Source organism: Perna viridis, chromosome 2, assembly GCF_037379345.1.
Source record: "Perna viridis isolate PV_CMFRI_1.1 ecotype Kerala chromosome 2, ASM3737934v1, whole genome shotgun sequence".
NCBI classification, from domain to species: Eukaryota; Metazoa; Mollusca; class Bivalvia; order Mytilida; family Mytilidae; genus Perna; species Perna viridis.
This window is the reverse complement of record NC_142446.1, coordinates 46,245,355-46,261,205: the sequence shown is the minus strand read 5'-3', so window position 1 is coordinate 46,261,205 and position 15,851 is coordinate 46,245,355.

Below are 15,851 nucleotides of genomic sequence, written 5' to 3'. Positions count from 1 at the left end.
ATGATTTTAGTTACTTTATGTTCTTTGTTGTGTATGTCTGTTTTCCATATCTGGTTTTTGTCCCTGGATTACATTCTTTTGATTACCGCTATAACCTTGGTTCCCTTGATTACTCTTTAACATAGATACAGACAACAAGGGTTGTAAAGTAAATGCCCCGGAATCAAAAATAAAAAAATAATAAGTTTAAGTTTCCTTGCCGGTTTCCAGTCAAAACAGCCCGTCGATCGTGGTATTGAAAAAAAAGTTTGTTTCAATTTATTTCTTTTACGAAAGTGTAGTCCGAGTTGCTTATTTACTTTTATTAATTTGTTTTTATTATTTGGTTATTTCATGTTTTCTGTTTTCCTTGTCTGGTCTTTGTCCCTGGATTACATTCTTCTGATTTTCCTCAGCACCCGCGTATAGAGTTTTTTTTATCACAACTGATACGTTATGCCAAAGCTTGTCGTAACTTAGCAGACGTTTTGTAACGCTATACTTCTAAAAATTAGGGCCCGTGCAGGTCCGGGTGTCAAAAGAATAGGCCTGCAGCAGCGCTAAGCTTGTCGTAAAAGGCGACTAAATAGTGCTCAGAAACCTAGCCGGGGGCTAGGCGCTCTGCCCACAGAGCAACTGGGATGTGTGCCCCAGGTGGTGGAATGGGGTACCCCTGGCGTGTTACATGCTGGGGTTGTTAGGCTATAATACGGAAAACCTGACCGCAAATCATAGTGGTGCACCGTGTTGGGAAAGATGTCACGTTCCTCGCACGTTAAAGAATCCTGCTGTGGTATTCGATAGGAGTAGGAACCTTTGTGCTCCGCCACAGGAGGCTAAAATGCCCGACCTTACCCATCCCTCCAATTTGCTAGTGGCAATCAAAATTTGTCGACCCTACTGTCCTTATGTTCCATCCCGTTTTTCATTTCATCATCATTTCATGTTCATTGTATCATCCGTTTCATGTTCATCGTCTGAATATAGCTAAAATATTGCTGCTCGGACGTTAAACCCCAACAATCAATCAATCAATCTAACAATTAAACTTCTGGAACAGGGGTATGTTGCTACAAGATTAAAGTTCTTCAGAAGTTTTATGGTTATCATCACGAACTGGTAAATAGTAACGGTTGTTGCTTTGTATGTTTTATTTTGGTTATTTTATGTTCTTTGTTGTGTTTGTCTGTTTTCCATGTCTGGTCTTTGTCCCTGGATTTCATTCTTTTGATTTCCGCTACAATCTTGGTTCCCTTGATTCTTTATATGTATTATCTACTTTTAAATTTAAGGGTCTCAATCATTTTGTCCCCGGTCCGGGTGTCAAAAGAATAGGCCTGCAGCAGCGCTAAGCTTGTCGTAAAAGGCGACTAAATAGTGCTCAGAAACCTAGCCGGGGACTAGGCGCTCTGCCCACAGAGCAACTGGGATGTGTGCCCCAGGTGGTGGAATGGGGTACCCCTGGCGTGTTACATGCTGGGGTTGTTAGGCTATAATACGGAAAACCTGACCGCAAATCATAGTGGTGCACCGTGTTGGGAAAGATGTCACGTTCCTCGCACGTTAAAGAATCCTGCTGTGGTATTCGATAGGAGTAGGAACCTTTGTGCTCCGCCACAGGAGGCTAAAATGCCCGACCTTACCCATCCCTCCAATTTGCTAGTGGCAATCAAAATTTGTCGACCCTACTGTCCTTATGTTCCATCCCGTTTTTCATTTCATCATCATTTCATGTTCATTGTATCATCCGTTTCATGTTCATCGTCTGAATATAGCTAAAATATTGCTGCTCGGACGTTAAACCCCAACAATCAATCAATCAATCTAACAATTAAACTTCTGGAACAGGGGTATGTTGCTACAAGATTAAAGTTCTTCAGAAGTTTTATGGTTATCATCACGAACTGGTAAATAGTAACGGTTGTTGCTTTGTATGTTTTATTTTGGTTATTTTATGTTCTTTGTTGTGTTTGTCTGTTTTCCATGTCTGGTCTTTGTCCCTGGATTTCATTCTTTTGATTTCCGCTACAATCTTGGTTCCCTTGATTCTTTATATGTATTATCTACTTTTAAATTTAAGGGTCTCAATCATTTTGTCCCCGGTCCGGGTGTTAAAAGAATAGGCCTGCAGCAGCGCTAGGCTTGTCGTAAAAGGCAACTAAATAGTGCTCAGAACCCTAGCCGGGGGCTAGGGCGCTTTGCCCACAGAGCAACTGGGATGTGTGCCCCAGGTGATGGAATGGGATACCCCTGGCATGTTACATGTTGGGGTTGTCAGACTATAATACGGAAAACCTGACCGCAAATCATAGTGGTGCACCGTGTTGGGAAAAATGTCACGTTCCTCGCACGTTAAAGAACCCTGCTGTGGTATTCGATAGGAGTAGGAACCTTTGTGCTCCGCCACAGGAGGCTAAATTGCCCGACCTTACCCATCCCTCCAATTTGCTAGTGGCAATCAAAATTTGTCGACCCTACTGTCCTAGTGTTCCATCCCGTTTTTCATTTCATCATCATTTCATGTTCATTGTATCATCCGTTTCATGTTCATCGTCTGAATATAGCTAAAATATTGCTGCTCGGACGTTAAACCCCAACAATCAATCAATCAATCTAACAATTAAACTTCTGGAACAGGGGTATGTTGCTACAAGATTAAAGTTCTTCAGAAGTTTTATGGTTATCATCACGAACTGGTAAATAGTAACGGTTGTTGCTTTGTATGTTTTATTTTGGTTATTTTATGTTCTTTGTTGTGTTTGTCTGTTTTCCATGTCTGGTCTTTGTCCCTGGATTTCATTCTTTTGATTTCCGCTACAATCTTGGTTCCCTTGATTCTTTATATGTATTATCTACTTTTAAATTTAAGGGTCTCAATCATTTTGTCCCCGGTCCGGGTGTTAAAAGAATAGGCCTGCAGCAGCGCTAGGCTTGTCGTAAAAGGCAACTAAATAGTGCTCAGAACCCTAGCCGGGGGCTAGGGCGCTTTGCCCACAGAGCAACTGGGATGTGTGACCCAGGTGGTGGAATGGGGTACCCTGGCGTGTTACATGCTGGAGTTGTCAGGCTATAATACGGAAAACCTGACCGCAAATCAGAGTGGTGCACCGTGTTGGGAAAGATGTCACGTTCCTCGCACGTTAAAGAACCCTGCTGTGGTATTCGATAGGAGTAGGAACCTTTGTGCTCCGCCACAGGAGGCTAAAATGCCCGACCTTACCCATCCCTCCAATTTGCTAGTGGCAATCAAAATTTGTCGACCCTACTGTCCTTATGTTCCATCCCGTTTTTCATTTCATCATCATTTCATGTTCATTGTATCATCTGTTTCATGTTCATCGTCTGAATATAGCTAAAATATTGCTGCTCGGACGTTAAACCCCAACAATCAATCAATCAATCTAACAATTAAACTTCTGGAACAGGGGTATGTTGCTACAAGATTAAAGTTCTTCAGAAGTTTTATGGTTATCATCACGAACTGGTAAATAGTAACGGTTGTTGCTTTGTATGTTTTATTTTGGTTATTTTATGTTCTTTGTTGTGTTTGTCTGTTTTCCATGTCTGGTCTTTGTCCCTGGATTTCATTCTTTTGATTTCCGCTACAATCTTGGTTCCCTTGATTCTTTATATGTATTATCTACTTTTAAATTTAAGGGTCTCAATCATTTTGTCCCCGGTCCGGGTGTTAAAAGAATAGGCCTGCAGCAGCGCTAGGCTTGTCGTAAAAGGCAACTAAATAGTGCTCAGAACCCTAGCCGGGGGCTAGGGCGCTTTGCCCACAGAGCAACTGGGATGTGTGCCCCAGGTGATGGAATGGGATACCCCTGGCATGTTACATGTTGGGGTTGTCAGACTATAATACGGAAAACCTGACCGCAAATCAGAGTGGTGCACCGTGTTGGGAAAGATGTCACGTTCCTCGCACGTTAAAGAACCCTGCTGTGGTATTCGATAGGAGTAGGAACCTTTGTGCTCCGCCACAGGAGGCTAAAATGCCCGACCTTACCCATCCCTCCAATTTGCTAGTGGCAATCAAAATTTGTCGACCCTACTGTCCTTATGTTCCATCCCGTTTTTCATTTCATCATCATTTCATGTTCATTGTATCATCTGTTTCATGTTCATCGTCTGAATATAGCTAAAATATTGCTGCTCGGACGTTAAACCCCAACAATCAATCAATCAATCTAACAATTAAACTTCTGGAACAGGGGTATGTTGCTACAAGATTAAAGTTCTTCAGAAGTTTTATGGTTATCATCACGAACTGGTAAATAGTAACGGTTGTTGCTTTGTATGTTTTATTTTGGTTATTTTATGTTCTTTGTTGTGTTTGTCTGTTTTCCATGTCTGGTCTTTGTCCCTGGATTTCATTCTTTTGATTTCCGCTACAATCTTGGTTCCCTTGATTCTTTATATGTATTATCTACTTTTAAATTTAAGGGTCTCAATCATTTTGTCCCCGGTCCGGGTGTTAAAAGAATAGGCCTGCAGCAGCGCTAGGCTTGTCGTAAAAGGCAACTAAATAGTGCTCAGAACCCTAGCCGGGGGCTAGGGCGCTTTGCCCACAGAGCAACTGGGATGTGTGCCCCAGGTGATGGAATGGGATACCCCTGGCATGTTACATGTTGGGGTTGTCAGACTATAATACGGAAAACCTGACCGCAAATCATAGTGGTGCACCGTGTTGGGAAAAATATCACGTTCCTCGCACGTTAAAGAACCCTGCTGTGGTATTCGATAGGAGTAGGAACCTTTGTGCTCCGCCACAGGAGGCTAAATTGCCCGACCTTACCCATCCCTCCAATTTGCTAGTGGCAATCAAAATTTGTCGACCCTACTGTCCTTGTGTTCCATCCCGTTTTTCATTTCATCATCATTTCATGTTCATTGTATCATCCGTTTCATGTTCATCGTCTGAATATAGCTAAAATATTGCTGCTCGGACGTTAAACCCCAACAATCAATCAATCAATCTAACAATTAAACTTCTGGAACAGGGGTATGTTGCTACAAGATTAAAGTTCTTCAGAAGTTTTATGGTTATCATCACGAACTGGTAAATAGTAACGGTTGTTGCTTTGTATGTTTTATTTTGGTTATTTTATGTTCTTTGTTGTGTTTGTCTGTTTTCCACGTCTGGTCTTTGTCCCTGGATTTCATTCTTTTGATTTCCGCTACAATCTTGGTTCCCTTGATTCTTTATATGTATTATCTACTTTTAAATTTAAGGGTCTCAATCATTTTGTCCCCGGTCCGGGTGTTAAAAGAATAGGCCTGCAGCAGCGCTAGGCTTGTCGTAAAAGGCAACTAAATAGTGCTCAGAACCCTAGCCGGGGGCTAGGGCGCTTTGCCCACAGAGCAACTGGGATGTGTGCCCCAGGTGATGGAATGGGATACCCCTGGCATGTTACATGTTGGGGTTGTCAGACTATAATACGGAAAACCTGACCGCAAATCATAGTGGTGCACCGTGTTGGGAAAAATATCACGTTCCTCGCACGTTAAAGAACCCTGCTGTGGTATTCGATAGGAGTAGGAACCTTTGTGCTCCGCCACAGGAGGCTAAATTGCCCGACCTTGCCCATCCCTCCAATTTGCTAGTGGCAATCAAAATTTGTCGACCCTACTGTCCTTGTGTTCCATCCCGTTTTTCATTTCATCATCATTTCATGTTCATTGTATCATCCGTTTCATGTTCATCGTCTGAATATAGCTAAAATATTGCTGCTCGGACGTTAAACCCCAACAATCAATCAATCAATCTAACAATTAAACTTCTGGAACAGGGGTATGTTGCTACAAGATTAAAGTTCTTCAGAAGTTTTATGGTTATCATCACGAACTGGTAAATAGTAACGGTTGTTGCTTTGTATGTTTTATTTTGGTTATTTTATGTTCTTTGTTGTGTTTGTCTGTTTTCCATGTCTGGTCTTTGTCCCTGGATTTCATTCTTTTGATTTCCGCTACAATCTTGGTTCCCTTGATTCTTTATATGTATTATCTACTTTTAAATTTAAGGGTCTCAATCATTTTGTCCCCGGTCCGGGTGTTAAAAGAATAGGCCTGCAGCAGCGCTAGGCTTGTCGTAAAAGGCAACTAAATAGTGCTCAGAACCCTAGCCGGGGGCTAGGGCGCTTTGCCCACAGAGCAACTGGGATGTGTGCCCCAGGTGGTGGAATGGGGTACCCTGGCGTGTTACATGCTGGAGTTGTCAGGCTATAATACGGAAAACCTGACCGCAAATCATAGTGGTGCACCGTGTTGGGAAAGATGTCACGTTCCTCGCACGTTAAAGAACCCTGCTGTGGTATTCGATAGGAGTAGGAACCTTTGTGCTCCGCCACAGGAGGCTAAAATGCCCGACCTTACCCATCCCTCCAATTTGCTAGTGGCAATCAAAATTTGTCGACCCTACTGTCCTTATGTTCCATCCCGTTTTTCATTTCATCATCATTTCATGTTCATTGTATCATCTGTTTTATGTTCATCGTCTGAATATAGCTAAAATATTGCTGCTCGGACGTTAAACCCCAACAATCAATCAATCAATCTAACAATTAAACTTCTGGAACAGGGGTATGTTGCTACAAGATTAAAGTTCTTCAGAAGTTTTATGGTTATCATCACGAACTGGTAAATAGTAACGGTTGTTGCTTTGTATGTTTTATTTTGGTTATTTTATGTTCTTTGTTGTGTTTGTCTGTTTTCCATGTCTGGTCTTTGTCCCTGGATTTCATTCTTTTGATTTCCGCTACAATCTTGGTTCCCTTGATTCTTTATATGTATTATCTACTTTTAAATTTAAGGGTCTCAATCATTTTGTCCCCGGTCCGGGTGTTAAAAGAATAGGCCTGCAGCAGCGCTAGGCTTGTCGTAAAAGGCAACTAAATAGTGCTCAGAACCCTAGCCGGGGGCTAGGGCGCTTTGCCCACAGAGCAACTGGGATGTGTGACCCAGGTGGTGGAATGGGGTACCCTGGCGTGTTACATGCTGGAGTTGTCAGGCTATAATACGGAAAACCTGACCGCAAATCAGAGTGGTGCACCGTGTTGGGAAAGATGTCACGTTCCTCGCACGTTAAAGAACCCTGCTGTGGTATTCGATAGGAGTAGGAACCTTTGTGCTCCGCCACAGGAGGCTAAAATGCCCGACCTTACCCATCCCTCCAATTTGCTAGTGGCAATCAAAATTTGTCGACCCTACTGTCCTTATGTTCCATCCCGTTTTTCATTTCATCATCATTTCATGTTCATTGTATCATCTGTTTCATGTTCATCGTCTGAATATAGCTAAAATATTGCTGCTCGGACGTTAAACCCCAACAATCAATCAATCAATCTAACAATTAAACTTCTGGAACAGGGGTATGTTGCTACAAGATTAAAGTTCTTCAGAAGTTTTATGGTTATCATCACGAACTGGTAAATAGTAACGGTTGTTGCTTTGTATGTTTTATTTTGGTTATTTTATGTTCTTTGTTGTGTTTGTCTGTTTTCCATGTCTGGTCTTTGTCCCTGGATTTCATTCTTTTGATTTCCGCTACAATCTTGGTTCCCTTGATTCTTTATATGTATTATCTACTTTTAAATTTAAGGGTCTCAATCATTTTGTCCCCGGTCCGGGTGTTAAAAGAATAGGCCTGCAGCAGCGCTAGGCTTGTCGTAAAAGGCAACTAAATAGTGCTCAGAACCCTAGCCGGGGGCTAGGGCGCTTTGCCCACAGAGCAACTGGGATGTGTGCCCCAGGTGATGGAATGGGATACCCCTGGCATGTTACATGTTGGGGTTGTCAGACTATAATACGGAAAACCTGACCGCAAATCATAGTGGTGCACCGTGTTGGGAAAAATATCACGTTCCTCGCACGTTAAAGAACCCTGCTGTGGTATTCGATAGGAGTAGGAACCTTTGTGCTCCGCCACAGGAGGCTAAATTGCCCGACCTTACCCATCCCTCCAATTTGCTAGTGGCAATCAAAATTTGTCGACCCTACTGTCCTTGTGTTCCATCCCGTTTTTCATTTCATCATCATTTCATGTTCATTGTATCATCCGTTTCATGTTCATCGTCTGAATATAGCTAAAATATTGCTGCTCGGACGTTAAACCCCAACAATCAATCAATCAATCTAACAATTAAACTTCTGGAACAGGGGTATGTTGCTACAAGATTAAAGTTCTTCAGAAGTTTTATGGTTATCATCACGAACTGGTAAATAGTAACGGTTGTTGCTTTGTATGTTTTATTTTGGTTATTTTATGTTCTTTGTTGTGTTTGTCTGTTTTCCACGTCTGGTCTTTGTCCCTGGATTTCATTCTTTTGATTTCCGCTACAATCTTGGTTCCCTTGATTCTTTATATGTATTATCTACTTTTAAATTTAAGGGTCTCAATCATTTTGTCCCCGGTCCGGGTGTTAAAAGAATAGGCCTGCAGCAGCGCTAGGCTTGTCGTAAAAGGCAACTAAATAGTGCTCAGAACCCTAGCCGGGGGCTAGGGCGCTTTGCCCACAGAGCAACTGGGATGTGTGCCCCAGGTGATGGAATGGGATACCCCTGGCATGTTACATGTTGGGGTTGTCAGACTATAATACGGAAAACCTGACCGCAAATCATAGTGGTGCACCGTGTTGGGAAAAATATCACGTTCCTCGCACGTTAAAGAACCCTGCTGTGGTATTCGATAGGAGTAGGAACCTTTGTGCTCCGCCACAGGAGGCTAAATTGCCCGACCTTACCCATCCCTCCAATTTGCTAGTGGCAATCAAAATTTGTCGACCCTACTGTCCTTGTGTTCCATCCCGTTTTTCATTTCATCATCATTTCATGTTCATTGTATCATCCGTTTCATGTTCATCGTCTGAATATAGCTAAAATATTGCTGCTCGGACGTTAAACCCCAACAATCAATCAATCAATCTAACAATTAAACTTCTGGAACAGGGGTATGTTGCTACAAGATTAAAGTTCTTCAGAAGTTTTATGGTTATCATCACGAACTGGTAAATAGTAACGGTTGTTGCTTTGTATGTTTTATTTTGGTTATTTTATGTTCTTTGTTGTGTTTGTCTGTTTTCCATGTCTGGTCTTTGTCCCTGGATTTCATTCTTTTGATTTCCGCTACAATCTTGGTTCCCTTGATTCTTTATATGTATTATCTACTTTTAAATTTAAGGGTCTCAATCATTTTGTCCCCGGTCCGGGTGTTAAAAGAATAGGCCTGCAGCAGCGCTAGGCTTGTCGTAAAAGGCAACTAAATAGTGCTCAGAACCCTAGCCGGGGGCTAGGGCGCTTTGCCCACAGAGCAACTGGGATGTGTGCCCCAGGTGGTGGAATGGGGTACCCTGGCGTGTTACATGCTGGAGTTGTCAGGCTATAATACGGAAAACCTGACCGCAAATCATAGTGGTGCACCGTGTTGGGAAAGATGTCACGTTCCTCGCACGTTAAAGAACCCTGCTGTGGTATTCGATAGGAGTAGGAACCTTTGTGCTCCGCCACAGGAGGCTAAAATGCCCGACCTTACCCATCCCTCCAATTTGCTAGTGGCAATCAAAATTTGTCGACCCTACTGTCCTTATGTTCCATCCCGTTTTTCATTTCATCATCATTTCATGTTCATTGTATCATCTGTTTTATGTTCATCGTCTGAATATAGCTAAAATATTGCTGCTCGGACGTTAAACCCCAACAATCAATCAATCAATCTAACAATTAAACTTCTGGAACAGGGGTATGTTGCTACAAGATTAAAGTTCTTCAGAAGTTTTATGGTTATCATCACGAACTGGTAAATAGTAACGGTTGTTGCTTTGTATGTTTTATTTTGGTTATTTTATGTTCTTTGTTGTGTTTGTCTGTTTTCCATGTCTGGTCTTTGTCCCTGGATTTCATTCTTTTGATTTCCGCTACAATCTTGGTTCCCTTGATTCTTTATATGTATTATCTACTTTTAAATTTAAGGGTCTCAATCATTTTGTCCCCGGTCCGGGTGTTAAAAGAATAGGCCTGCAGCAGCGCTAGGCTTGTCGTAAAAGGCAACTAAATAGTGCTCAGAACCCTAGCCGGGGGCTAGGGCGCTTTGCCCACAGAGCAACTGGGATGTGTGCCCCAGGTGATGGAATGGGATACCCCTGGCATGTTACATGTTGGGGTTGTCAGACTATAATACGGAAAACCTGACCGCAAATCATAGTGGTGCACCGTGTTGGGAAAGATGTCACGTTCCTCGCACGTTAAAGAACCCTGCTGTGGTATTCGATAGGAGTAGGAACCTTTGTGCTCCGCCACAGGAGGCTAAAATGCCCGACCTTACCCATCCCTCCAATTTGCTAGTGGCAATCAAAATTTGTCGACCCTACTGTCCTTATGTTCCATCCCGTTTTTCATTTCATCATCATTTCATGTTCATTGTATCATCTGTTTTATGTTCATCGTCTGAATATAGCTAAAATATTGCTGCTCGGACGTTAAACCCCAACAATCAATCAATCAATCTAACAATTAAACTTCTGGAACAGGGGTATGTTGCTACAAGATTAAAGTTCTTCAGAAGTTTTATGGTTATCATCACGAACTGGTAAATAGTAACGGTTGTTGCTTTGTATGTTTTATTTTGGTTATTTTATGTTCTTTGTTGTGTTTGTCTGTTTTCCATGTCTGGTCTTTGTCCCTGGATTTCATTCTTTTGATTTCCGCTACAATCTTGGTTCCCTTGATTCTTTATATGTATTATCTACTTTTAAATTTAAGGGTCTCAATCATTTTGTCCCCGGTCCGGGTGTTAAAAGAATAGGCCTGCAGCAGCGCTAGGCTTGTCGTAAAAGGCAACTAAATAGTGCTCAGAACCCTAGCCGGGGGCTAGGGCGCTTTGCCCACAGAGCAACTGGGATGTGTGCCCCAGGTGATGGAATGGGATACCCCTGGCATGTTACATGTTGGGGTTGTCAGACTATAATACGGAAAACCTGACCGCAAATCATAGTGGTGCACCGTGTTGGGAAAAATATCACGTTCCTCGCACGTTAAAGAACCCTGCTGTGGTATTCGATAGGAGTAGGAACCTTTGTGCTCCGCCACAGGAGGCTAAATTGCCCGACCTTACCCATCCCTCCAATTTGCTAGTGGCAATCAAAATTTGTCGACCCTACTGTCCTTGTGTTCCATCCCGTTTTTCATTTCATCATCATTTCATGTTCATTGTATCATCCGTTTCATGTTCATCGTCTGAATATAGCTAAAATATTGCTGCTCGGACGTTAAACCCCAACAATCAATCAATCAATCTAACAATTAAACTTCTGGAACAGGGGTATGTTGCTACAAGATTAAAGTTCTTCAGAAGTTTTATGGTTATCATCACGAACTGGTAAATAGTAACGGTTGTTGCTTTGTATGTTTTATTTTGGTTATTTTATGTTCTTTGTTGTGTTTGTCTGTTTTCCACGTCTGGTCTTTGTCCCTGGATTTCATTCTTTTGATTTCCGCTACAATCTTGGTTCCCTTGATTCTTTATATGTATTATCTACTTTTAAATTTAAGGGTCTCAATCATTTTGTCCCCGGTCCGGGTGTTAAAAGAATAGGCCTGCAGCAGCGCTAGGCTTGTCGTAAAAGGCAACTAAATAGTGCTCAGAACCCTAGCCGGGGGCTAGGGCGCTTTGCCCACAGAGCAACTGGGATGTGTGCCCCAGGTGATGGAATGGGATACCCCTGGCATGTTACATGTTGGGGTTGTCAGACTATAATACGGAAAACCTGACCGCAAATCATAGTGGTGCACCGTGTTGGGAAAAATATCACGTTCCTCGCACGTTAAAGAACCCTGCTGTGGTATTCGATAGGAGTAGGAACCTTTGTGCTCCGCCACAGGAGGCTAAATTGCCCGACCTTACCCATCCCTCCAATTTGCTAGTGGCAATCAAAATTTGTCGACCCTACTGTCCTTGTGTTCCATCCCGTTTTTCATTTCATCATCATTTCATGTTCATTGTATCATCCGTTTCATGTTCATCGTCTGAATATAGCTAAAATATTGCTGCTCGGACGTTAAACCCCAACAATCAATCAATCAATCTAACAATTAAACTTCTGGAACAGGGGTATGTTGCTACAAGATTAAAGTTCTTCAGAAGTTTTATGGTTATCATCACGAACTGGTAAATAGTAACGGTTGTTGCTTTGTATGTTTTATTTTGGTTATTTTATGTTCTTTGTTGTGTTTGTCTGTTTTCCATGTCTGGTCTTTGTCCCTGGATTTCATTCTTTTGATTTCCGCTACAATCTTGGTTCCCTTGATTCTTTATATGTATTATCTACTTTTAAATTTAAGGGTCTCAATCATTTTGTCCCCGGTCCGGGTGTTAAAAGAATAGGCCTGCAGCAGCGCTAGGCTTGTCGTAAAAGGCAACTAAATAGTGCTCAGAACCCTAGCCGGGGGCTAGGGCGCTTTGCCCACAGAGCAACTGGGATGTGTGCCCCAGGTGGTGGAATGGGGTACCCTGGCGTGTTACATGCTGGAGTTGTCAGGCTATAATACGGAAAACCTGACCGCAAATCATAGTGGTGCACCGTGTTGGGAAAGATGTCACGTTCCTCGCACGTTAAAGAACCCTGCTGTGGTATTCGATAGGAGTAGGAACCTTTGTGCTCCGCCACAGGAGGCTAAAATGCCCGACCTTACCCATCCCTCCAATTTGCTAGTGGCAATCAAAATTTGTCGACCCTACTGTCCTTATGTTCCATCCCGTTTTTCATTTCATCATCATTTCATGTTCATTGTATCATCTGTTTTATGTTCATCGTCTGAATATAGCTAAAATATTGCTGCTCGGACGTTAAACCCCAACAATCAATCAATCAATCTAACAATTAAACTTCTGGAACAGGGGTATGTTGCTACAAGATTAAAGTTCTTCAGAAGTTTTATGGTTATCATCACGAACTGGTAAATAGTAACGGTTGTTGCTTTGTATGTTTTATTTTGGTTATTTTATGTTCTTTGTTGTGTTTGTCTGTTTTCCATGTCTGGTCTTTGTCCCTGGATTTCATTCTTTTGATTTCCGCTACAATCTTGGTTCCCTTGATTCTTTATATGTATTATCTACTTTTAAATTTAAGGGTCTCAATCATTTTGTCCCCGGTCCGGGTGTTAAAAGAATAGGCCTGCAGCAGCGCTAGGCTTGTCGTAAAAGGCAACTAAATAGTGCTCAGAACCCTAGCCGGGGGCTAGGGCGCTTTGCCCACAGAGCAACTGGGATGTGTGCCCCAGGTGATGGAATGGGATACCCCTGGCATGTTACATGTTGGGGTTGTCAGACTATAATACGGAAAACCTGACCGCAAATCATAGTGGTGCACCGTGTTGGGAAAGATGTCACGTTCCTCGCACGTTAAAGAACCCTGCTGTGGTATTCGATAGGAGTAGGAACCTTTGTGCTCCGCCACAGGAGGCTAAAATGCCCGACCTTACCCATCCCTCCAATTTGCTAGTGGCAATCAAAATTTGTCGACCCTACTGTCCTTATGTTCCATCCCGTTTTTCATTTCATCATCATTTCATGTTCATTGTATCATCTGTTTTATGTTCATCGTCTGAATATAGCTAAAATATTGCTGCTCGGACGTTAAACCCCAACAATCAATCAATCAATCTAACAATTAAACTTCTGGAACAGGGGTATGTTGCTACAAGATTAAAGTTCTTCAGAAGTTTTATGGTTATCATCACGAACTGGTAAATAGTAACGGTTGTTGCTTTGTATGTTTTATTTTGGTTATTTTATGTTCTTTGTTGTGTTTGTCTGTTTTCCATGTCTGGTCTTTGTCCCTGGATTTCATTCTTTTGATTTCCGCTACAATCTTGGTTCCCTTGATTCTTTATATGTATTATCTACTTTTAAATTTAAGGGTCTCAATCATTTTGTCCCCGGTCCGGGTGTTAAAAGAATAGGCCTGCAGCAGCGCTAGGCTTGTCGTAAAAGGCAACTAAATAGTGCTCAGAACCCTAGCCGGGGGCTAGGGCGCTTTGCCCACAGAGCAACTGGGATGTGTGCCCCAGGTGATGGAATGGGATACCCCTGGCATGTTACATGTTGGGGTTGTCAGACTATAATACGGAAAACCTGACCGCAAATCATAGTGGTGCACCGTGTTGGGAAAAATATCACGTTCCTCGCACGTTAAAGAACCCTGCTGTGGTATTCGATAGGAGTAGGAACCTTTGTGCTCCGCCACAGGAGGCTAAATTGCCCGACCTTACCCATCCCTCCAATTTGCTAGTGGCAATCAAAATTTGTCGACCCTACTGTCCTTGTGTTCCATCCCGTTTTTCATTTCATCATCATTTCATGTTCATTGTATCATCCGTTTCATGTTCATCGTCTGAATATAGCTAAAATATTGCTGCTCGGACGTTAAACCCCAACAATCAATCAATCAATCTAACAATTAAACTTCTGGAACAGGGGTATGTTGCTACAAGATTAAAGTTCTTCAGAAGTTTTATGGTTATCATCACGAACTGGTAAATAGTAACGGTTGTTGCTTTGTATGTTTTATTTTGGTTATTTTATGTTCTTTGTTGTGTTTGTCTGTTTTCCACGTCTGGTCTTTGTCCCTGGATTTCATTCTTTTGATTTCCGCTACAATCTTGGTTCCCTTGATTCTTTATATGTATTATCTACTTTTAAATTTAAGGGTCTCAATCATTTTGTCCCCGGTCCGGGTGTTAAAAGAATAGGCCTGCAGCAGCGCTAGGCTTGTCGTAAAAGGCAACTAAATAGTGCTCAGAACCCTAGCCGGGGGCTAGGGCGCTTTGCCCACAGAGCAACTGGGATGTGTGCCCCAGGTGATGGAATGGGATACCCCTGGCATGTTACATGTTGGGGTTGTCAGACTATAATACGGAAAACCTGACCGCAAATCATAGTGGTGCACCGTGTTGGGAAAAATATCACGTTCCTCGCACGTTAAAGAACCCTGCTGTGGTATTCGATAGGAGTAGGAACCTTTGTGCTCCGCCACAGGAGGCTAAATTGCCCGACCTTACCCATCCCTCCAATTTGCTAGTGGCAATCAAAATTTGTCGACCCTACTGTCCTTGTGTTCCATCCCGTTTTTCATTTCATCATCATTTCATGTTCATTGTATCATCCGTTTCATGTTCATCGTCTGAATATAGCTAAAATATTGCTGCTCGGACGTTAAACCCCAACAATCAATCAATCAATCTAACAATTAAACTTCTGGAACAGGGGTATGTTGCTACAAGATTAAAGTTCTTCAGAAGTTTTATGGTTATCATCACGAACTGGTAAATAGTAACGGTTGTTGCTTTGTATGTTTTATTTTGGTTATTTTATGTTCTTTGTTGTGTTTGTCTGTTTTCCATGTCTGGTCTTTGTCCCTGGATTTCATTCTTTTGATTTCCGCTACAATCTTGGTTCCCTTGATTCTTTATATGTATTATCTACTTTTAAATTTAAGGGTCTCAATCATTTTGTCCCCGGTCCGGGTGTTAAAAGAATAGGCCTGCAGCAGCGCTAGGCTTGTCGTAAAAGGCAACTAAATAGTGCTCAGAACCCTAGCCGGGGGCTAGGGCGCTTTGCCCACAGAGCAACTGGGATGTGTGCCCCAGGTGGTGGAATGGGGTACCCTGGCGTGTTACATGCTGGAGTTGTCAGGCTATAATACGGAAAACCTGACCGCAAATCATAGTGGTGCACCGTGTTGGGAAAGATGTCACGTTCCTCGCACGTTAAAGAACCCTGCTGTGGTATTCGATAGGAGTAGGAACCTTTGTGCTCCGCCACAGGAGGCTAAAATGCCCGACCTTACCCATCCCTCCAATTTGCTAGTGGCAATCAAAAT